The sequence below is a fragment of the Balaenoptera physalus genome, assembly GCF_965194825.1.
Source record: "Balaenoptera physalus genome assembly, chromosome: 8".
Lineage (NCBI taxonomy): Eukaryota > Metazoa > Chordata > Mammalia > Artiodactyla > Balaenopteridae > Balaenoptera > Balaenoptera physalus.
Window position 1 is genome coordinate 67,118,773 of NC_138887.1, and position 25,620 is coordinate 67,144,392.

A 25,620-nucleotide genomic window follows, 5' to 3' on the forward strand; every position below is an offset into this window, starting at 1 on the left:
AACATATGAAACATTATTTTCATTAGAATCTAGTTATTTCTTCACACTAATAAACCAAAAAAACCAAGACCCAGAGCTTATATGCATCAGCTTATGTGTATATGTGTATGTATATATATATGTAATTATATATATGGCAATGCAAACGATTATTGAGCTTTGTTTTCTGGACAAGAATGCCAAGTTAGTCTCTGAATAAAAAGCACTGCAATTTGAGGACACTTCATTTTTGCCTCGTTGGCCAGCACCAAGTCCGCCTCATCTGAATCTTCCCATTTCATGAGAAACACCAATTCTCCACTGCTGTCTGTGGCACCAGTTTTTCATTCAGGGTCAGACCTCCAACAAAGCCTCTTGCTCTGCCCGGCAGCATCTCTCTTCTTTGATTCACTATCATCAGATTCGCTGCCAGATAAAGATTTTCTTTTTGTACCACCTTTTTCTGTACCAGCTGTTGGAGAATTAACAAATGTTTCAATTACCCCCGGGCAGTAGAAGTCTTCTTCAGGTTCCTAGTATTGTCAGCATCTGTATTCCCTTCCACTTGAGGAAATAACCACCCCCTCACTTTCACCACACGTCAGTTCTGTCTTTTTCCACCACCAATTCTTCAGGCTCTTCCTCTCTGACTTTTTACTCTTTCCATCCTGTTTCTTTCCCATGTTTTGCAATGCAGTTTTATTGGAGGCCATTTTTATTGCAAACTTGAAGAGGTATTATTCCTTGCCTTCGAGCTGCCCCGAGGTATGCTTCATCTCCGGCCCTGCATGCCTCAGGCTCGAGTTCCTTTTAATCCTCATGTTTCAGGCTGCAGGTACAATCCCAACGTCCTGGCCGAGCCGGGCAGGAGGGCTCCCGTGGGTCTCACCAACATCTCTGCCTCAGGCCCCAGCAACCCCCGTCCTGCCGAAGCATCCCCTTGGCGCAGACAGCATCAGTCATTGCGTCTCTCCACAGGGGCAGAAGAGCAGAGTGGAAGTCTCACAGGGCAGATATCCCTCAGGTGTGGAGGACAGTAATAAAGGCACACCTTTGTGCATGAGAGCTCTCCCAACTCCTCCCTACCTTTGACCCTCACTTTCACAAGCCTTCTTCCTTGGCTCTCGCTCCACAGGCCTCACCCTCCCCTGGTCATCTTTTTGACTCAAGCAGGAAAGAAGTCAGAAATGCATAAGGCTCACCATGGATTGGACAAAAGACTGAGGAATTATCTACATTTGACACACAGCTACTCTCCTTTTCTCATCAGGGTATACTTGGTGAACATTTCCCGACAGAGCTGTACTGCGGGTAGCCCGGGGAATTTATTCTCTCTGTCTTTGACCTGGTTTTATCAAGGGACTGCTAGCAGGGAAGTAATAAAGGTAAGTGAACCCCCGAGGCTACATAAAACATATGTATAAGCAGGCATTTCTAGGCTGTGTCTCATCACAAGCTAACTGCAGTCTGGAGCTGGTCTTTCCAGCACATCGCCACTCCACTAACCTCCCTCAGTGTCTGGTAGCAGGTTACTGGGAAGAAGTGCAGGAAAAGATGCCATGTGCCTCGGTTAGATTGATATATTATCTAAAAATATTTGCACCCGTGAGTTCCTTGTGTGGGAAATAATCTTTTCAAAGAGCATTGGTTGGGTTTTTGTCTGCTTGTGAAAGTAGTGGAAGGTCAACTATAGAAAAGCCCCAAAAGCATAAGAAGGAAAAGAAAAATTGTATGTCATTCCACCTCATAGAGACAACCAGTGTAAACATTTTGAGATATTTCCTTTCAGCCATGAGAGACAAGAGAGAGAGTTACCACAATTGGGATCGTATTTAATTATGTATGCAATTTTGTGTCTTGCTCTGCTCTTTTCATTTAACACTACATCATTCATTTAACATTCAACAAATGTTAATGGACCATTATCAATCAGAAGTACACTTGTCTCTGAATTCTATGAGAATTTTCTGATAATATTAAATACTCTTCAAAAACTTTTTTTTTTTAATTTATTTATTTTATTTATTTTATTTTTGGCTGCGTTGGGTCTTTGTTGCTGTGCACAGGCTTTCTCTAGTTGCGGTGAGCGGAGGCTACTCTTCGCTGCGGTGCGCAGGCTTCTCACTGCAGTGGCTTCTCTTGGTGCGGAGCATGGGCTCTAGGTGCACAGGCTTCAGTAGTTGTGACACGTGAGCTCAGTAGTTGTGGCTCGCGGGCTCTAGAGCGCAGACTCAGCAGTTGTGGCCGACGGACTTAGTTGCTCCGCGGCATGTGGGATCTTCCCGGACCAGGGCTCGAACCCGTGTCCCCTGCATTGGCAGGCGGAATCTTAACCACTGCGCTACCAGGGAAGCCCCCAAAAACGATTTTTAAAAGATACAGTATTCAAAAAATTTACTGTTCTATAACGTAATTAAATCATTCTCCAATTTTTGAACATACACATTAGTTCTTTTGTTGTAACAGCTTTATTAAAGTATTATCTACGTTTATTTAAAGTGTAGAATTTGCTAATTTATGACTTATGAGTGTACCTATGAAACCATTATCACAATCAAGATAATGAACATTTGCATCACCCACAAGAGTTTTCTTGTGCTCTTTTGTAATTCCTTCCGCCTGCCTTCCCCAACCCTACCCCTGTCTCCAGGTAACCTCTGATCTGTTTTCTGATGCTATAGGTTAGTTTGGATTTTTTTAGACTATTTTATGAATGGAACAATACACTATGTACTCTCTTTTGTCTGACTTCTTTCACTCATCATAATTATTTTGAGATTCATCTATGTTGTTGTGCAGTCGGTAGTTTGTTTACTTTTATTGCCGAGTAGTATTCCATTGTATGGCTATACCACAATTTATTTATCCATTCACCTGTTGATGGACATTTTTGTTGTTTTCTTTTTTTAAATGTTATTAGAAATCAAACTTCTATGAACATTGCATGTATCTTTTTACAGCCATACATTTCTTTTTCTCTTGGATAGTCTGTACAAAGACTTACTCACAAATGTTTTTGATTCTGAGGATGAAATAAATGTGTTGGTCATATGATGTGGATGTGGATATTTCTAAGAAACTGCCAAACTGTTTTCCAAAGTGGTTGAACCATTTTCATTCCCGTGAGCAGTTCATAAGAGTTCCACTTGCTCCAGGTCCTTGCCAACACCTGGTATGTTCAGTCTTTTCAATTTTGGATATTCTAATAGGCATATGGTGGTATTACCTTGTATTTTATTTTGCATATCCCTGATGAGTAATAATTTTGAGCATCTTTTCATATCCTTACCCCATCTATTGGGCAAATTTCTCAAATCTTCAATCATGTTTAACATAAAGTGATGACTTTCAGTCACAGAAGAGTACTTCAAATTTTATTTTATTTTTTTGGCCATGCCTCGCGGCTTGCAGGATTTTAGTTCCCTGATCAGGGATCAAACCAGGGGCTCTGGCAGTGAGAGTGCCGAGTCCTAACCCCTGGACCGCCAGGGAATTCACAGAAGAGTACTTCAAAATGTAAGTTCTTAGAACATTCTTTCATTAATGATGCACTTGTGCCATTTTGTCTCATTCCTATTCAAAGCGCTCAAGATGGTCTTAGAAATAAAAGATTGATCATATTAATAGATGATTAACAGGTGATGATGATGATAATTTAAAAGTCTTACCTAATCATCAGGTGGACAGCTGCAAAACAAATATATTTTAAAGAGGAACATCATTCTTAGTACCCACCACTACTTTCTAAAAGACCAAAGATCCCAAGGTTACGACAATTATGATACTACTTTAAGCCTTTCCTCAGAAATCTCCCCACTTCTTCAAGGTCAGTCCTGCTTAGCAATTCTGATCACTTCTGGCTCTTTTCTTCCACCCATTTCTCCCTCACACTTTCTACCCCACCCTATTTCACCCCCATTCCATTCTCCCCTCTCTCAGCAGATGGTCTGCTTCTTATTTTCTTGATTATTTCTATCAAGAAAATAATCTATCGGGTGTGATTTCTACTCCCTTCTTTTCCCCAGTTTACAAACACATCTGCTTCTTCACTCATGCTTTCCCCATCTGCCGTGTGTAAGAGAAACACATAGTTCTCTTCTTACCTAAGGCCAGCACTGCCTCCTCGAGACTAGATCTTTCTCCTCTCAATCTGAGGACATCTAGTATCTAGTATCTGTCTCTTTCCTGCATCTTCAATTCTTACCTAACCATTGACTTCTTTCCTTCTGCATCCAAACTTGTTTAAGGTTTTTACAGCTTAAGATCAAAACCTTCTTCCATTTTGTGTTTTTCTTCAGATAAAGCTTTCCTTCCCTTCAGAGCCAAGCTCCCAGAAAACAGATTCCCCCACTTCCTCTTCCTCATCTGCCATTCATACCTTATTCCCTGCAGTGTGGCCCAGTTCACCTCTTGGCCAATTTTTGCTAAGGACATCAAAGGCCTCCTAATGGTCAAAGCTACTGGGCACTGCTCAGCCCTGATCTTACTTGACAGTATAGCTGCTTTTGACCCTCTTGAGTAACTCCCTTCACTTGGTTTCTGTTTCACAATTCTTTTAAAATTGCTAAAGTGGTTTCTGTAATCTGCACCTGAACTCTGAATGATCTAGTGTCCTCCTGTACTTTATACTCCAAAAGGATTAAACAAACTCTTCGCACTGCCTCTACACATGATGCTATCTCATACTTCCCAATCTCTGATCATGGCGTTTCTTCTACCTGGAATGCCTTTCCCTTTTTATTTGCCCAGGGTACTTTAGTGAGATGAGAAACTTGGCACATAATAAAGGAGCTGCCAAGGAACTGTGGTATGTAAATGTATCAGTCCCTAGGTTTGTAAAGCTAAAAGTTTCTCTGTAACATTTCTCCTAAATCTTTCTCCTATACCTGATTTACTAATGACAAAATATATCACCTCAGATCATCAGTTCATTATACACCCATGAAACTTTGCTGATTTCCAATAGCCAACTACCATCTATTACTCTCTCTCCTTTTTTAAAAAAAATAAATAAACATTTTAAAATTCCATTTCTATTTGTCTCTCTGAAATTCCTAGAAGCAAATCAAAAATGAAAATCTCTGAGAAATACCCACTCTCTTTCCTCGGGAATCCATTCTCTATGGTATTCATGGAAAACTTCCATAGTGCAAAGAGAAACAGAAGTGATTAGAGGCATTTTTTTTGGAAAATACAAGATCAAGTCCCTGTGAACTTGAAAGTTTTATTCCTGTGAAGAGCTAGATCTCTCAAGCTCATGACATGACCTCTGTAGTATGTGAAATTAAAATTTTTTCATTGAGTAGTAGAACATTAGTGCTAGAAGTAATATTGGCAACCCATCCCCTTCCTTTACAGATGAGGAGACAGAGACTAAGAAAAGACAAATTACATGCTTACCATGGTCTTGCATATTTATGGCAAAGTTAAGTATCCAGTTAAGTATCATTTTCACTATTTTTTCAAAACCTTTCTTTTTCAACATTTCCAACACTGATTAATGGTCTGAAAGATTCAGTTTTTAAATTGTTAATTTTGGGGCAACTGGGAAATGGAGAATTTTACACAATGCAAGCAAAAGCAAAGAACAGCATTTTCAAAACCTGGAAACCAGATTGATCCTTTCAAAAATCATTTGTTCTATCCTAAGTTAGGAGGGAACAGGCCCTGGAGAATTTATATATGATACAGGACAATTCAATTCAGTCTTTTCTTATATTTCTGCTGAGCCTGAATGGGCAGACTTTCAGTTACTGCCTAGATTCAAAGCCATCCTTCATATGTACTAAACAAGTTTGTGACTTCTCTCATTTCAAGTACATTTTGGGCTTCCCACAAGGAATTCCAAATAAGTACCACTTCTTAACTGAGTTAACATAGCCATCAGAATGTGAGGCCTCTTTCTTAACCAAGTGGAAAGTAAATCTATTTCAACCAGACCTGTTTGATTACCATTCCCACTGCCTTATTTTGGAGCTTTCTGACTACCCAGATATGAAGACAAGATCCATAATGGTTTGTGAACCTCCACAAATTAGGAAACTGGAAAAGTACCAGGGACAGTAGCTTGGCGCTGTCCCAGAAGCTCACGTGCAGTCTCATACATATGGGTCCCTTAGAGAGCCAAGCCTGACTTGTCATTGCCGATGGGTAGGTCATCATCAGACTCTAAGTCAGATAGCAGTTTTTACAGATCTAACTACTGTTGCACAACTGGGTGTCCATGGAAACTAAAAAATTGGTTTGTTGCCTAGAGAAGTGGAAAGAAAACCAAGTCATTTGGTTTCTATGTGGTTTCCATGAAGCTAAAGAAATTTTTTGGCAAATGATAAAAACAAGGATGGCTAAAGCTACATGATTCCCTTGGTCATTTCTTGATCTTATCAAGAAGTATTTTATATATATATTATTCAAAAATATAAAAATATTCTAAATAAAGATGTACCAAATTCTCAGGTTATCTGATTCTTGGTTAGATTGGGAACAATTCCTTAAAAGAGTGACCAATATATGGAACAAAATCGAATAGGTTAAAAAGTCCTTGGATTCATTATATATGGAAAATGTTTCTCATCCACAAATTCAACAGAGTTCCAAGTATGAAAGAAAAAGCTAGTATTTAATAAGGGCAGAGGAGACTGAAACACCTATTCATTAATCCTATGGAAATATTTGTCACTCTTATGTGGTTTTTAGGGAACTGGGTAAAAATAGCACCTTCCTAAGAATTCACTCGTCTGGGCATGGGCCTTTATCTATCTGTATAAGTAAATATGACATAACAGTGGACAAGGGATTTGTACAATGAAGTCCCTGATAAACAGGGATACTGAGGTGACAACTTGGCACATGTTGGCATGATTTCGCAGCATCTGTCGGCCTGCCATCAAATAGAAAACAACTTCTGGCAGATTCTCTTTGTCAATGAATGCACAAAATTAGCCAGGCCAAGAAAGGTGGTATACATGAATTACAACCAAGAGTTGGCCTGGCCTCAGCTGTTCAGTATTTAGGGTAGTTAATGCTGCTTTTAGCTTGTCTTAGAATATTTAGAAGAAATACCTATAAAAATTCAACTTCAGACAGGAAAAATCAAAATTGGTGTTATCCATGAGTCACAAGTTAAAATGTCCATAGAGGCCAAGTAGGGAATGAAAATCAACGTATGGAACCAAGTAGAAGCAAAACAAGAGCACTATAGTGATGATAAACACCAATGACACACAGGCTCAGGGTTGGGAAATAAGAGGGAGTAATGACAACTGTAGCAAAGTGAGGAACATATTTCTTCTTGAAAGGGAACAGTCACTGCTCCAGTCTAATCATTTGATGCCATGTCTTCAGATATTTCAAAGGAAGCTAGGTTTCATTTGCCTACATCTTGCTGGAGTCCCCACAACGATCTGTCTATTTAAGGAGAGAATAGTAAAAGGAATGTGGACACAACCACTAAAACAAATTCATAAATCATTAAAATTGCAGTGTAATTTTGTACAAATCACATATACAAAATGTATTTTTATAAAAACCTATACACTGCTGAAAATACATACGTGTGTATGTACACAAACACACACACTTGGTGTACATGGCTCAGAGATAAAGGGAAGCTGACTTGGTTAATACACAAAATAGTGAAACGTGGGCTCTGAGTCCATTGCGGGGTTGAGGAAAATGTTTTCCTGCTTCACTTCCTTCATGCTCCTAGACCATTTCCTGTGTGTGTGTTTTGGCTTTGTGTTTGGGGTTTAAGTCAAGAGGTTACAGTGAAGGAGCGCATGGAGTGATTGCTCACGTCTCCTCTGCCTATAGAAGAGTTTTTTTCTTTATAAGCCATCCCATATCAGTCACATTATTTTTCAATCCAGAATCTTCCGTGGTTTCCCAATACCTGTGAAACAAAGCCCCAACTCCTTGGTTCAGGCCCCAGCGAGCTTCCCGCATGTGCTTCCCTGCCACCTGCACCCTCAGCCTTCACCTGACCCTCCTCCTCACAGTTCCTTGTAACACACAGCCATATTGTCCTCGTCTACCTCTGTAGAATGTTTTTTCTCTGTCCCTCTCATCAAACCCCTACTTATTCTTTAAGATCAACTTAAAGAATTCACTTTGTATGAATCCCTCCTAGACCAGCCCAGTCCAAGGTGACTGCTCCCTCCTTTAAGTTTTACATGGACTCATAAAAACAGTGATGGGAATCCTGACCAACATGTGCTGGGCTCTGTGCTTAAGCATTGATTCGCCTGACTAGTCCCTGACGCTCTGTGAAACAGGTATTATTATTCACCCCCATTTAATGAGTGAGGATTCTAGGAACCAGAGATAAGAAGAGTAGATCTCTTTCCTGACAGAAAAATAACAGGGAGGGATCTCATTGGACAACTTGGATTATTTACTCATTCCTGAACCAGTTACTGTGGCCTAGGCTCTGAGCATCATACTGATGCTATGGGGGTAGGATGAGCCAAACCCCAAATCATACTGACTGATGTCAGAGGGGAGGGGAGTTTCCAAAGGAAAGTTCTCACCTAATGAGAGAAAATGCTGTGAAAGCAAAAGCAAAATATTCACTCTCTTTCCTTACCCGGAGAACTGTTAGCTTCTGCTGCAAGATTATCCCAGCCTCCAGCTTTCCTTCCTTAAGTAAAGCAAGACTTCTAGTCAAGGTGATACAGGGAGTCCACGCTTTAATACAGTCCCTCTGTTCCAACCACATAAAAAAGGGAAGGTAAAATAGGAAAAAATGGGTATAAAAATAAACACCATTATAGACCGAAAACAATAAAGAAACATAAAGTTCTGAGTAGAGCTGCAGTTGGTAGACATATGACATTTTCAGTATTTAAAGTTAAGAGTCAGTTGGGCTCTCTCCCCACTTCCAGCTCCATTCTTAATCCTCTGAATTATCAGTCCCTCCGACCATATGACCTGTGACCTGTGAAAGAGGACTGGAAAAAACTGTTACTGACCAACAACTAGGGCTATGCCTTTAACAAGGTGAAAGTCTACAGACTTTCAATGAAGTCTTTGGCTGGCTCACTAACTGAATATGCAGTATCCCCAGTATCGCCTTTTAGGGTGACTCCTCAAAATGCCATTATAAATTTTGTTCAGGGTAGAGGTACATGGTGAGCCAGGTGAAACTACCACCGAACTGTTGGATAGGAAGACATGAGCACAATGTGGAGGTAATAAAATACCACTCCAACTGAAAATGAGCCTTCACACTGAAATTACAAAATATTTGAGGAAATATACTAAGAAAGACTAAATAATTAGACCATCAATTTACTCCAGATGAAAATAATTTATGAGAGTCTGATGAAGACTTTAAAATAAGTAAATTTTAAATGTTCATACAAAAAACAAAGGAATGATTTCCATTTTTTTAAAAAAGAGCAAGAAATGATGAAACAAAAATTATCACTGAATACAGTTTAGGTGAGAATTAGAACCACAGTGAGATTCCCCTTAACACCCACTAGCATGACTAAGATCAGAAAGTCAGATAATAAGAAGAGTTAGCAAGGGCATGGAGAAATGGGAGCCTTCATACACTGCTGGTGGTAATGTAAAATGATGCAGCACTTTGGAAAATATTATGCCATTTCCTCAAACAATTAAACATAGAGTTACCATTTAACCTAGTAATTCTACTCCTAGGAATATACCTAAGAGAAATGAAGCATATGTCCACACAGAAACTTGTACAAGAATGTTTATAGCAGCATTATTCATAATAGCCAAAAAGTGGAAACAACGCAGATGTTCATCAACTGGTGAATGGATAAACAAAATGTGGACTATCCATACAATGGAATATTATTTAACCACGAAAGGGAATGAGTACTGATACATGCTACAACATGCATGAATCTTGAAAACGTTATACTAGGTGAAAACAGCTAGTCACAAAAGACCACATGTTGTATGATTCTGTTCATATGAAAGTCTAGAACAGAGAAGGCTGTAGAGACAGAAAGTAATGCTTAGAGCTGGTGGAGGGGAAAAGGGGAAGATGCAGGAATGGAATGGTGATAACTAAAGGGTACAGGGTTTCTTTCTGAGGTGATTAAAATGTTCTAAAACTGACTGTGGTGATGGTTGCACATATCTGTGAATATACTAAAACCACTGATTTTTATACTTTAAATTGGTGAATTGTATGATATATGAATTATACTTCTTAATAAATGTGTTAAATTGTTTCTTAAAAGATAAACCCTTGTAAAGTTTGCTTAGAAATTTTTCATTTGGAATTTTCACTTCAATGAAAAATTTTAAAGTATAATATAAATATTTGATGAGATTATCTAGATAACTAGCCACCCCCAGATAATATTAGTGCCCATGCTCTGTTCATGTTTACAATCTCATTCTCACCACATGAAAAGCCGAAAGGCTTTGAGGCTAATAGCACAAATTAGAGGTTCAAAGTCATTTAAATATAGAGAAGTAGTGGGAAAACCCAGCCATCACACAGTGTATGGTAATAAAGGGGAAACCAGACTCGAAAAACTGACCCACAGCAGTCAGGACCACATTTAAAAGAGTGGGTATACCATGGGTCCTGGTTTGTACCTACCATCTTGTATGGTGTTGGCAATAAGAGTAATGGCAAACCCACAGTTAAGGATTTGTTATAAAATAACTTTTTAAACTTTTTAGTATTATTTTTGGGGCGCATTATTCAAATGATTGGGTCAGTGGTAACACAACATCATTGATTAAGGGGAAAACTAATGACAATGATTCAAACCATGGTTTATAGTGCTCAAAATCAAAAGAATCAAGTTAATATAGATATTTTTTACACATCTAACCCAAAGTTCAAACAAGACCATCCATCACATCAAGCTTATGTTGTTCATCTGAATTACATTGCTTTGCAGTTTTATTTGTATTAGATTCCTAAATTTGCCTTTTTTAATTTCAGTAAGAGCTCTAAGTATTATAAGTTTAAATCTGGTTTTATCACTGTACATATTATATAAGTATAAAATTAAAAATAATTAACCTCAGCATTAGAAGTTCATGTAAATTATTTTCCTCTAAAAAGGTTCTGTGCATGTCTTTCTTGTGAAGATTCAGTGAGACAGTTTGTAAACTGCTTAAGCAAGAAATGCAGATTTTAGACTTAGGCAAATAACTAATATTCAAAATTCTCAAGGTCTGAAACTGCAATGAAGCTGGACTTCAGAGAAAAGAGAACAGAGTAAACCTCCATAAACTAGAATGTTTGAGACTCTGTGCTTTGAATAACCAGATATGTATTTTTAAGCTTTAAGCCTCCTTGAAAATATTTTTTTACAGTGTATTGGTGTAATTTAATCTTTATTTTATGACCTAGAAACTGACAGTGCCTCAGGTTCATCTCTCAGTAATAAATTCTTACTATAAATCCATAATTGCAGAAAACAAAAAAGAAATTACTCCTTAAAAAATGTAGATTTTCAATTTCTCTCCTTTTTCAGCAATAGAGTATATAACATGAGTTTTCTCCTGTTGGAATCCAGTTAGTTGAAGTTTTACTGTATATATATTGCTACTTTGATGTAGGATTGATAGGCCTAAGTGTGGGGGGAAGAGGAGGTGAATTATTTGTCCCTGTGGGCAAAGCAGCCAGGAAAGTTTATATTCAATTTTATACACTTTCATTGAATGACTACTATGCACATGAAACTGGGGGAGGGATCCAGAGACACATAAAGACGTGAGTGAGATACTATCACAAACTTCTTAGAAGTGTATAGCCAAAGGAGAAATCGAAACTTTGTAATCCTCTTGCTTCAGTGGACCTCAGCGCACAGTTGCAGTGATCAGCCATTAAGGCTGAGAGAACATTTGAACACTCAGGATTCCAGCATCATCCATGGTGGTGGTGGCAGCTCTGTCTACTGGGCGGTAGTCTTGTAAACCCATGTAATTAACCAATTGATGTCAGGACAGGGCCAGTCCCCGAGGGAGCACATAGGATCTGGGCTGAGCCCTGTCCTGCTAAAACTTTTTAGAAAGATGAGAATAAAAAGATATTTTGCAAATTTATCAGATTTGCAGTTAAAAACAAACCAGAAAGGGCAGCAAACACAGGATGGGAGGATCAGGATGCAAAAGGCTGAAACTTTTGGCTGAATTTAACAAGATGATTGCAAAGGGGAAAATGTAAGTTCCTGCACTCTGACCCACTAAACAAACAAACAAACCACTGTGTACAAATACAGGATGGGAGAGGCATGGAACAGTGTGTGTGTGTGTGTGTGTGTGTGTGTGTGTGTGTGTGTTTTAAAGAGTCAGGCTTGAACTGGCGTGAACTGACAACCATACAAAGAAGAAATATAAATGATTCATAAACAAAATGGTTTATCCTCATTATTATTCAAAGAAATTTAAATTAAAACAGTAATCCCTCAATCTACCAAATTGATAAAGGTAGGAAGAATGGTAATTCTCAATGCTGACAAGGATTTGAAGAAATAGGCATTCTTGAGAAAACCATAATTCAGAAAGACACATGCACCCCAATGTTCATTGCAGCTCTATTTCCAATAGCCAGGTCATGGAAGCAACCTAAATGCCCATCGACAGACACATGGATAAAGAAGATGTGGTACATATATACAATGGAATATTACTCAGCCATAAAAAGGAATGAAATTGGGTCATTTGTAGAGACATGGATGGATCTAGAGACTGTCATACAGAGTGAAGTGAGTCAGAAAGAGCAAAACAAACATCGTATATTAACGCATATATGTGGAACCTAGAAAAATGGTACAGATGAACCGGTTTTCAGGGCAGAAATTGAAACACAGATGTAGAGAACAAATGTATGGACACCAAGGGGGGAAAGTGGCGGGGGGTGGTGATGGTGGTGGGATGAATTGGGCGATTGGGATTGACATGTATACACTGATGTGTATAAAATGGATGACTAATAAGAAAAAAATATAAAGGAAAAAATAAAGTTTCTACAAGACATGGTGGGAGAAAAGCGGTATGGATAAGATGCCTCATAATAATAAAAAAATAATTTAACTTCATATTGTATTTTAATGCTTATATTTACATATATGTCTATGTGAAAGACAAAAAAAAAAAAGAAATAGACATTCTTATATGCTTCATGTCAAAGTGTGAATTGTTAAGTCCTGCAACAATTTGGCAATATGTATTGGAAATCATAAAACCATGCAGACCTTTCATCCTAATAAGTACACTTTCAGAAATTTTCTTAATTAAATAATTAAGGATGCACATAAGTGTGTAGCTACTGGAGCATTAATCATAGCTTTTATTTTTTCCAGCTTTATTGAAATATTATTGACATATAATGCATAATTAAGGTGTGCAAATAGATGATACAATTGTGAAATTATTACCTCATTAATTAGTTAACATCTGTCACCTCATATAATGACCATTTTTTTTCTTTTTTGTGGTGATAACATTTACAATTTACTCTCAACAACTTTCAAATATATATTATGGTATTAACTATAGTCACCATGGTGTACATTAGATCCTCAGAACTTAATTCATCTGTAACTGGAAGTTTGTACCCTTTGACCAACATTTTCCCACAACCACCATTCTATTCTCTATTTCTGTGAGGTTGGCTCTTTTAGATTCCACATATAAATGAAAACGTACAATGTTTTTCTCTGTCTGACTTATTTCACTTAGCATAAGGCCCTCAAGGTCCTTCCATGTTGTCACAAAAAGTAGGATTTCCTTCTTTTTTATGGATGAATGATATTCCATTTTCTTTATTCATTCATCTCAGAGTTTCTTTATCCATTTATTCATTGCTGTACAGTTAGGTTGTTTCCATGTCTTCGCTATTGTGAATAATACTGCAATGAACATAGGGGTGCAGATATCTCCTTGAGATCCTGATTTCATTTCTTCAGACATATACCCAGAAGTGGGACTGCTGGATCATATGGTAGTTATATTTTTAATTTTTTGAGAAACCTCCATACTGTTTTCCACAGTGACTGCAACAATTTACATTCCCACCAACAACGTAGGAGGGTTCCCTTTTCTCCACATCCTTGCCAACATTTGTGAGTTTATAATAGTTCCAAAATAAAAGGTAGAAAAAATAAACTTACTGAAATAGAAAGCTGTTCACGGGGCTTCCCTGGTGGCGCAGTGGTGAAGAACTTGCCTGCCAATGCAGGGGACACGGGTTCAAGCCCTGATCCAGGAAGATTCCACATGCTGCGGAGCAACTAAGCCCGTGCGCCACAACTACTGAGCCTGCGCTCTAGAGCCCACGAGCCACAACTACTGAGCCCGTGTACCACAACTACTGAAGCTCACACGCCTAGAGCCTGTGCTCTACAACAAGAGAAGCCACCACAATGAGAAGCCCACGCACCGCAACCAAGAGCAGCCCCCGCTCGCCACAACTAGAGAAAGCCCGCGTGCAGCAACGAAGACCCAACGCAGCCAAAAATAAAAATAAAAATAAAATAAATAAAATTTAAAAAAAGAAAGCTGTTCACAATATATCATTTGAAAAAAAGTGATAAATCAGAAGGTATAACTCTATTTTTTTGTAAAATATACATGTAATTCATTAATTATGATGATAATAGAATACCATTTTCTGAAATCTTGTTTTGTGGTTTACAAACAATACTTCATTTAAATCTCACAACAACTAATAAGGTAGATGCTATTATTTTCATTTTACCAGTGACGAATGGGATTAGGAGAAATCATACAACTTTTCAAATGTTACACAGCTACCTAGTATTTCAAAGTTTATGCTCTTGCTATGTTCTCAAAAAATTCACTACCTAACATACCTTTACAGTCTAGAAAGGTACATACCAAAATTTTAACCATAGTTATCTCTGTGTTATGAATACTGGTGACATTATTTTTTCTTTTTGCTTATTGAATGTGTATCACTTGTATAATTAAAAATTATGTTTATTTTAAGAGACTTCAGTGTTTTAGTTGAAAGCAAGATCAATATGAGTCCATAGGATGAAACAACTGTCAAAATACCCAAGTTTGGCTACATTTACAGAAGAAGAGTATTTAAAATAAAGAGGCCGTAGTAGTGTTCAACAATGCAGAGATCAGATGTGATCTGGAATATACAGCCATACTTTGGTAAGGACATCAACATAGAGATTAAATGGTATTTTGAGGAAAGCAGTCTGAATGGTGAGGAAATCAAAAAATCACTTCATAATATGGATGGTGAAGAGAATTGGGGCCATCTAGCTTAGAAAGAAACAAGACTCAGGGAACATGATAGCTGTCTTAAAAGTTTTTTAATGTCATTACTTAGAATAATAATCATAAGCAGCTACCATTTATTGAGTGCTCACTCCATGCTAAGTATATGCATTATCTCAATTAATCCTCACCACAACCCTATAAGAGAGATACTAATATTATCCTCCATTTACAGAAAAGGAAACTGAAGCTCAGAGAGGTCAGATAACTTGCCCGCAGTCACACATGCATTAATGATAGAATCAGCATACAAACCCAGAACCTGTCTGTGCTGTTAACCTTCATACAGGGCTATCTCACATCCCAACAAAGGAAAACAGACTGGGCTTGTTTGTGTGACTCCAAATGAGTAGAATTAGGACCACAGAAGAGAGATTCAGGGACATAGATATCAGCTCAGTACTCAGAAGATTCATCTCAAAAAAAAAAAAAAATCAAAGCTGTCCCACTCTAAAATGGGTTGCCTTGGAAGGTAGTGAACTTCCCTCTGTACATTTCATGTAGGTTCAGTGATACTCTGTGATGTCCGAGAAATCTCAAACTTCAGTACTCATTGGAATCACCTGGGAGAGCTTCATAAAACAGATTCCTGAACACCACCCTTAGAGATTCAGATTCAGGTGTCCTGGGGTGATGAGATTCATGAATTTGCAATCCTATCAGGCTCCTAGGCAATGCCAGTGTTGCTCTAGGATCACACGTGGAAATTTCTTCAAACCATAAAATTTTATTAGTTTTTAAAAGTCGTACTCTACAAACTAGACAAATTTTGTGTCCTTCACAACCTCTCTCATGGAATGGCAGCCGTAATGCCCCTAAGCCACACAACAAGGCTTGTTTGTTTGTTTGTTTGTTTTTCCTATTTAAGTTACCAGTCAATAGAGTGTACTACATCTTTTAAAGTAGATGTTCACAGCTAGTTTTTTTTTTTTAATTCCCAGAGTTTGCTAATATATTAGAGACAGGTTTATTTTTTGTTGTTTTTGTTTTTAAGAAATCATCTATATTTCTGATAAAGAAAGAATGGATAAAAGCAAACCTCATTAAATTATGAGACAAGAGACTGATAAATCTTAACATGCTCACATTATCTGAGAGGAAATGTACTTTTCTCATAGTGATTTAGTCTTCAGCTGTCTAGCTCAATTTGGAATGAAAAGTGGCAATGCTGTCGTCTGCCAAGAAATAAGGACGATGGCCATATACTGTAAACTGTACTTTATTATTTTCAACAGTGGCAAACTTAGCGTTAAATCATGGTAATTTTTCAGAGCTTCTGAACTCTACTCATGTTTACCTTTAAGGGCACCTTTATCTGTTTTTTCCCCCCACTTTTTGATGAGGTTAAAAATTGCCAAGTGTCTTTGTAGTAGGCAAAAACACTCCAAAATCAAATATTAAGGAGAAAAAAATAGGTCCCTGTAGACTGCACCCTTGGCTCTCTCCTTCCTGGAGGGCAGCTGTTACAATGCCCACAGCTGCTTCTTTACACACAGGATAGTCCTCGGCCACCCTGAACAGCCAGCATCCCCATATAAGAACCACAAGTGGCTTTTTAGTGATAAGATAGAGTTTAGCTGCTGTATTTTATGACATAATTCAGTCAGTGTTCCTTTACAGAGTGCCACTGGCTGGCCAACTTTAAACAGTCATAAACATTTGACTGTGGAGTAATTTAATTTAATGATTTCTTTAATCTTCAAATCACAAGAGGCTGTTATCAAAACATTTTGTTGCCATGTTGATCTTCTTTCAACCTACAGGATTAATAATTGATGTTGAAATATGGTTGGGAAAAAAATTGCCAATGAACTTCTTTCTCAAGGAAGCAGCACTTGGAGGAATATCAGATTTACACAATGACTCCCCCAGATAACAGATAACTTTTTTGACCAAACTTGTAAAATCACAACATTTTGGATTGAAATATTTCTAAAATGTCTTAAATGCTTTCTTACCATCTTAAACAGGGTAATGGAACATTCTTAAACATCCTTTGATGAATCAAAATAATCCTTATAAGTAAGCATTATTCTATGGTATAACCAAATGGTATCCTCAGAGGCACAGTTGAGATTTGAGTTGAGTTTTTACCTCTAAAATGCCTTCAGAACTTTACACCATGTTAGTCCTTTTATTGAATTTTTTTTTTAAACAAGATAAGTTACTTTTATCTTTTTTTTTTTAAATTAATTAATTTATTTATTTATTTATGGCTGTGTTGGGTCTTCGTTTCTGTGCGAGGGCTTTCTCCAGTTGCGGCAAGCGGGGGCCACTCTTCATCGCGGTGCGCGGGCCTCTCACTATCGCGGCCTCTCTTGTTGGGAGCACAGGGTCCAGATGCGCAGGCTCAGTAGTTGTGGCTCACGGGCTTAGTTGCTCCGCGGCATGTGGGATCTTCCCAGACCAGGGCTCGAACCCGTGTCCCCTGCATTGGCAGGCAGACTCTCAACCACTGCGCCACCAGGGAAGCCCTTATTGAATTTTTATAGTATTACACTTCCCCTTTTCACTTAAATGTACTGACCCCTGTCAATTTTTCCTTCCCTTTTAATTTGCTGTTAAATTTACTGTGTGCTAGAAATCTGGATTACTAAATTTACTGGAAGTGTGTGCAAATGAGTGAGGGGAGTTTCTGAGAATTGTCTGTGGCTCCTAATATGTGTAGAGTTTGTGCTGTAGGCTGTAGCCTCTCGAGGAGTTTATTTTGAACTATTCCTGCTTCTTTTCCGTCTTGTCGGATAAATCAGGTTGCCAGATATGTGACCCCTGGTTAAGAAGTCTAACTGTGGTCAAGTAATGATAATCACTGATGTTTGTTTTCTTACGACGCCACTCTAGCCAGGCAAACTCTTTGTATTCAAATCTATATCTTGGAGTATAGCACCCACAGTAGCAAACAGAATTGAGATGACTTTCCTTTTCAAAACCCAGCATTCTTCCATCTCTTTATCCTTTAGACCTCACAAAGGAAACTAGAGTGAGAGAAGAAGATATGAGTTCAGATAGGAGTTTAACAACTCATGAGTTTAATGTCTGACGAACTGAGGAAAGTCCTTATAGTGGAGTTTTTCGTCTCCCCTAATGTCAGAGATTCAGGAAGGAACAGAAATAGGAAAGCAAGGAAAAGTACACCATTTTACCCTTCTGAAAGTCATGATTCTTTGAAATGCTTTTCAAGTTATAGGTACATATTCTGTGTGCTGCTGTGAGAAATGCCTTTTATCACTTTCGTCATCAAGTACAAGTTCGAACTCTCGCCCTCAAAGTCCTCTCGGATGTGGCTCAATTCACCCTTCTAATTTCATCTTCAACTGCTCTCTGTATGCCTGACCAAATCCTCCCAACTCCCACATCTTTCACTTTTCTGCTTTGGAAGCACTTATTAGGTGCTAAAATGTGCTCCTCTGAGGGGAATAAAAGCAGGGTCAGGGTGCCATGGTAAAATAAATTTGGGAAATGCTAGAGTAACCAGTATAAAACAAATTTCTTTACTAGAGTACTTCTCAGAGCCTTTTAAAATCCTAATGTTCATTTAAGTCTCCAAAAGGGGATTATGGTATTGAATGAGGGTAACCACTTATCCTAGTTTGCCTGGGACAGTTCCAATACACACCTGTTGCCCCAGCATAATTAATATCATCTCTTTTAGTTTTAAAAATACCTCATGTCATACAGTATGGTTTTCCGATCTGTAGCACTTTTTAAATTAATTTGACCACCATACTCATTTCCTTTAGAATATCTAAGTATCATGTAGAACAGTTTGGGAAACACGGCCTTTGCCTCACTTTGCTAGCTGTCAATGCCTATCTAGATCTCAAATCCCATCCCAAATAGTTTACGCTATAGTGAAGGCTTCCCTTATTATTGGTCCTCCTCCATGGCTGGAAGTACTTTCTTCCTCTGCTGAAAGTCATAGTACCATCTCTCTATCTTTCCCTTGTGACATTAGCATTTTCTGCCCTATTTTTGGTTTGGGGGTTCAAACCTTCCCTCCTCTACTGTACCATTCATAGTAAAAGCCAGGTAGTGTTTCACTTTGTCTTCACCCTCAATGCCAAAATCAAAAAATATCTTTGAACGATTAAACTTAGTTGCACCAGAAGCTGTCCTGTGTTCTCTCTCTCATTATACAGAAATAGATCCTTAGTGCAGGCCGAGGCAACTCCCACCGCTGCCCTCTCCTGCCTTCTCAGAGACGTCTGCTGATTATCACCACCCTGACTCCTATCTCCCACGAGCCCTCAAAATGCTCAAGATTCTCCTACTTTAAAAAGCCTATTCTCAACTTTGTTCCTCCAACTATCACCTTAACTTTCTCCCATTTTTTCAGCTCTTCTGAGTCCAAATTCTCACAAGAGTTGAGCAAATGGCCATTTTGGCTTACCTCCCATTCACATGACAACCCACTCCAATCTGGCTTCGGTCTCCCCACCTCCACCCAAACTGCTCACATCAGGGTCACCAATCACTTTTCTTTTTTTCCTAAATCCAATTGACACTTCTCATTTGGGTTTGCCAATGTGATTTATACTCTCTTTAAAAGTGCCCAAACTTCCTTGAAAAGTTTAGCATAGAATTGCCATTTGATACAACAATTTCACTTCTAAGTATGTACCCAAAGGAATCGAAAGCAAGGACTCAGATACTTGTACACTAATGTTTGTGGCAGCATTATTCATGACAGCCAAATGGTAGAAACAACCCAAATCTCCATCAACAATGAATGGATAATCAAAATGTGGTTTACACATGCAATGGAATATTATTTAGCCTTAGAAAGGAACGAAACTCTGATACATGTCAAAACGTAGGATGAACATTGAAGACATAGTGCTGAGAAAATAAGCCAGACACAAAGGGACAAATACTGCATGATTCCACTTATATGAGGTACCTAGAATAGGCCAATTCATAGAGACAGAAAGCAGAATAGAGGTTACCAGGGGCTGGGGGGTAGTGAAATGAGGAATTGTTGTTTGATTGACACAGAGTTTCTGTTTGGGAAGATGAAAAAGTTTTGGAAGTGAATAGTGGTGATGGTTGCACAACATTGTGAATGTATTTAACGCCACTGAATTGTATACTTTAAAAACGGTGAAAAAGATAAATTTTATGTGATGTATCATCGTGATGGAAAAAAAGAAGAAAAGAAAGTGCCCAAAGTATCAAAGTCCCTGAAATTAAAACCTTCACAGTAAACAGAGAAAAATCAGTTTCATAACTCCCTTCTGTTCAACAAGAATCTCATTCCGGGGGAAAATCTGAAGTGGGGAATTCCCAGCCAAGGTAGGCGTCCTGAGCAGGCACCTTGGAAAGAGCTTTCTGCTTCAACTTATCTCTAGCTTTTCCGGTTACACAGCCACACCTCGTTTTACCAGTACCGATTGTTTCTGTAACGTTAGAAGCTAAATCATATCTTCCCAATAACTTAGGTTATATAGGCAGAAGGGTTTTATCTCATTTAATTGCTCTTCAGGTGGCATTGCTCAAAAAGTTTTCCTTTCGGTTTCCTTCAGTCCTCTCCTACCCCAACCCAACACCTCCCTCTCCAAGAGGACAGAGATTTGTAAACAGGTGATTTGTAAGCAAGGAGGGAGCCAGCCACTTGCAAAGTCAAGTGAAAAGAGTAGGTATGATGTGAATGGTCCTAGATGATTGGGGAAGGGCCCTGAAATCCACTGCTGCAGGCACAGATTAAATCTTTTATCGAGCCTTAAGTTATCAAGTTATCGATGCTCCAGTTTCCGGCCCGTGGTGTATTTTATACTTGTGTAATACCCTGTGTTGGTAATGAATGGCCTGCTCCCCATGCCCAGATTTTCTGTAACAGCAGGGAGCCAAATATGTAAAGGTGATTTCTCTGACGTTTCAAAGGTGACACACTGCTTGTTAGTGTTCCTTGATGATGTACCCATTGCCTGTTAGGAAAGTCCTTATCCTAAAGCCTCATGATTCTCCAACCCCAAGTAAAGCGTCTTGTTCCCTCACAGGATTTGCTGTCAGTCTATCATAGGAAAAAGCCCCAAGTGTTTCTAAGTGTGGCTTTTATTTGGTCTGGTAGCACTTGGGAGCTCCTTGTAAACTTCTCACTCAAAGAGTACGAGGTCCAAAATCCTGCCTGGGGCGATTTTCACTGCAGTGAATTCAGTAGACTTGGGGGAGGAGAGATAAAAGCACTGAGGCTTCTCAGTGCCTCGAGTTATGAAGGCCTGAACGTGGGCTGTGGTAGTGGAAAAGGAATGATTCCAAAAATATTAAAAACGTGAGAAAGGAGAGCACTTGGTATCTGAAACATTTGTTTCTCTGAGCATCTTTTCCTTAGCTTCTCGGAGCTACCTGAACACATGGGGAAGAGTTCCCTATTAGAATAAAGTTACGGGAAGCCTCTTTCTCACTTTTTTCCCCTTAAAAAAAAAAAAGCTTACCGCAGGAGCTTTTTGCTCCCCTGGGATTTCGAGGCGATCCCACGAAACTGTGCGGGAATCGCGCCTCCTCCACGGACACTCCCTCATGAACACGACGCCGGCCGGATTTTGTAACCGTGTTTATGACTGATTTACAGACCTTCTACTTGGCAGGCCGTGCTGTTACTGTTAGCCGGTTACTATGGATCTTGCAACATGCCACTCTGGCACGCTGCATTAAAAATAACCTCCCAAGACTGTACAGAATACATAGAACAACGGCGGTACAGTCATAGCCTCAGACTCGAGGCTCTGTTTTGGTGCCTATGTATTCCCACGTGCTCCCATGTGAAGCAGCAGCAGGAAAAAGTTCAGACGCCTTCTAAAATGTCTGGTTGCGTTATAATTTTTCTAAACTTCCCCAAAGCAGAAGTTCTCAGAGATCAGCAACATCCTAAAAAACTGTAGACCAAAAGAATAACAAAACACAAGTTGTAAGTATTTGTGAAGGGCACAGATCCAAAGGCAGACCGTCTGGGTCTGACTCCTGGCTCCAGTACTTAACTAGCCCTGGGATCTTAGCAAGTTGTACCACGACCACAGCTATCTCACCTGCAAGAGAGAGTGATAACAATATCAGTCTCAAAGGGTTCTTCTGAGGCTCAAGGGAGATATTCAGGTAAAAGTTCTTGCTTCAGTACTTGCATGTCAAAGGTGCTTATAAAATAGATTATTATCCTTTGAACACCATCGTTGCAGCACGTAGACTCACAGCATTTATCAACATGCAACTTACAGTACAGTGCCTGGCATTGAGGAGGTGCTTAAGAAATATTTGTTGACTAAAAGAGTGATGCCCAGTAACTTATGTACATGCCTGATACTTTCTAGCTTATATACTTCTTAAGATCAGAGCTGTATTTGATTCATTTCTGTATTCTCCACAGCTCTGTGGTGGATGCTAAATAAGTATTTATTGAATTAAATGGAAAGAGAAAGGCCATTACAATGTAAGAGGCAACAGTTAGTATGTAAACTGGTAGCCAAAAAAAAAAAAAAAAAGAAAAAAAAATCATAGGCTTTAAGTGCAAATAGAATCCAGGGCCAAGAAAACCCTGATGTTCCCTGAAACTAAATGAATATATCAAGCTACATATGAATACAGTATTTGTAATGCTGGGTCTGGTTCAGTGAGTCTGGTTCTAACTGGGTTCTGCAGAGGAGAGAAAAGCTTTTATCTCTATCCCACCCCTGGCCTCAGCTCATGAGCCAGTCTTGCCCATGACTCGAGAAAAGAATTGCTCTCCCAAAGCCAGACACCACAGTCGCCACAAGCAAAGTAGTTTCCTTATGCCATTTCAAACGCCATTGGATTCAGTGGCAGCAGCACAAACACAAGACTTGTGCAGAGGGACATGAGGCCAGTGTAGTGTAGACTCTGCCCCAATTTACAGCACTAGTGCTTGGACCAGCATGAACAGAGCTGCACCCATGCAGCAGTGAGAGGAGGCTGATAGGAAAGCCAGTGGGCCATTTGGGATCCTTAGCAGGGATAATAGCAACAGGGTCTGTGACTGTGGACTCATGTCTGACCTCCCAAGCAAAAATGAAAACATAAATCTGGGGTGTGTGTATATGTTTGTGAAGAACACCTTCTTTTTTCTTTTTTGACATTGTGTCAACACTCTCTAGCCAAAGGCCACTGGGAACACAGTAGTTGTAAGTTGGGTTTATTACTTGTTACAGCAAGGGCTCGCACTCACTCTGGGGAGACCAAAGGGCATCTCAGTAAGAGGGCATTAGAGAGAAACTGTTATAGGATTTGGGTCTTGATTGGGTGATTTAGGGGAGGCTCTGGGGAAGTTGGAGTTCATTCTAGATTGGCTGCTGTCAGAAAGCAGGGATAATTCTATGATTAGGTATCTCAATAAATTTTCTCTATAGGAAGGACAGACTAGATTGAGAATAAAGCTGCAATTGCCAAAGAAGCACAGCAGTTGCTTAGTTGGGAAGCGGGATGATTGGTAATTTGTGGCATGGACAATATTCATGTTTTGTCTGTGTTCAGGCATAATTTCCTAGTCATTGTCTTGATCCTTTATGGTCAGAAAGTGGCCTTGTCTCATGTTGCTGTTCTATGACAGTGTTTACGTTCAACAGGTGAAAACCAAGACCTAGCTATGAGCACCAGGCCAGTTGGCAACACCTAGGCCTAGCTGGTTGTTCCTGGCATAGAGTAGGAGTCAGTTACTAACATAGCAGAAGAGAAAAGTAGTAAACCAAGTGGAAATGTATTTCAACAGGTCTTCTGATAAGGTCTCCTGGGGCTTGGCTAACCATCTATCAATTGATTTTTAGCATCTTTATTGGAGTATAATTGCTTTACAGTGTTGTGTTAGTTTCTGCTGTATAACAAAGTGAATCAGCTATACATAAACATATATCTCCATATCTCCTCCCTCTTGTGTCTCCCTCCCACCCTCCTATCCCACCCCTCTAGGTGGACACAAAGCACGGAACTAATCTCCCTGTGCTATGCAGCTGCTTCCCACTAGCTATCTATTTTATATTTGGTAGTGTATATATGTCAATGCTACTCTCTCACTTCGTCCCAGCTTCCTTTCCCCCTCCCCGTGTCCTCAAGTCCATTCTCTACGTCTGCGTCTTTATTGCTGTCCTGCCCCTGGGTTCATCAGAACCATTTTTTTTTTTAGATTCCATATATATGTGTTAGCACACGGTATTTGTTTTTCTCTTTCTGACTTACTTCACTCTGTATGACAGACTCTAGGTCCATCCACCTCACCACAAATAATTCAATTTTGTTTCCTTTTATGGCTGAGTAATATTCCATTGTATATATGTGCCACATCTTCTTTATTCATTCATCTGTTGATGGACACTTAGGTTGCTTCCATGTCCTGGCTATTGTAAATAGTGCTGCAATGAACATTGTGGTACATGACTCTTTTTTTTTTTTTACATGACTCTTTTTGAATTATGGTTTTCTCAGGGTATATGCCCAGTACTGGGATTGCTGGGTCATACGGTAGTTCTATTTTTAGTTTTTTAAGAAACCTCCGTACTGTTCTCCATAGTGGCTGTATCAATTTACATTCCCACAAACAGTTCCAGAGGGTTCCCTTTTCTCCATACCCTCTCCAGCATTTATTGTTTGTAGATTTTTTGATGATGGCCATTCTGACCGGTGTGAGGTGATACCTCATTGTAGTTTTGATTTGCATTTCTCTAATGATTACTGACGTTGACCATCTTTTCATGTGTTTGTTGGCAATCTGTATATCTTCTTTGGAGAAATGTCTATTTAGGTCTTCTGCCCATTTTTGGATTGGGTTGTTTTTTTTGATATTGAGCTGCATGAGCTGTTTATATATTTTGGAGATTAATCCTTTGTCAGTTGCTTCATTTTCAAATAGTTTCTCCCATTCTGAGGGTTGTCTTTTCATCTTGTTTATGGTTTCCTTTGCTGTACAAAAGCTTTTAAGTTTAATTAGGTCCCATTTGTTTATTTTTGGTTTTATTTCCATTTCTCTCGGAGGTGGATCAAAAAGAATCTTGCTGTGATTTATGTCATAGAGTGTTCTGCCTATGTTTTCCTCTAAGAGTTTTATAGTGTCTGGCCTTACATTTAGGTCTTTAATCCATTTTGAGTTTATTTTTGTGTATGCTGTTAGGAAGTGTTCTAATTTCATTCTTTTACATGTAGCTGTCCAGTTTTCCAAGCACCACTTGTTGAAGAGGCTGTCTTTTCTCCGTTGTATGTTCTTGCCTCCTTTATCAAAGATAAGGTGACCATATGTGCGTGGGTTTATGAGCTTTCTGTCCTGTTCCATTGATCTATATTTCTGTTTTTGTGCCAGTACCATACCGTCTTGATTACTGTAGCTTTGTTGTGTTGTCTGAAGTCAGGGAGCCCGATTCCTCCAGCTCCGTTTTTCTTTCTCAAGATTGC

The 25,620-nt window shown here is 39.1% G+C and overlaps 1 pseudogene across 1 annotated transcript; it reads right to left on the reverse strand.

Moving 5' to 3' along the window:
- LOC309665523 (chromobox protein homolog 3 pseudogene) lies at positions 1 to 25,393 on the reverse strand (annotated as a pseudogene). Its single transcript has one exon. The product of its transcript is annotated as a chromobox protein homolog 3 pseudogene (transcript).
- Between the last annotated feature and the right edge of the window lie 227 nt (positions 25,394 to 25,620).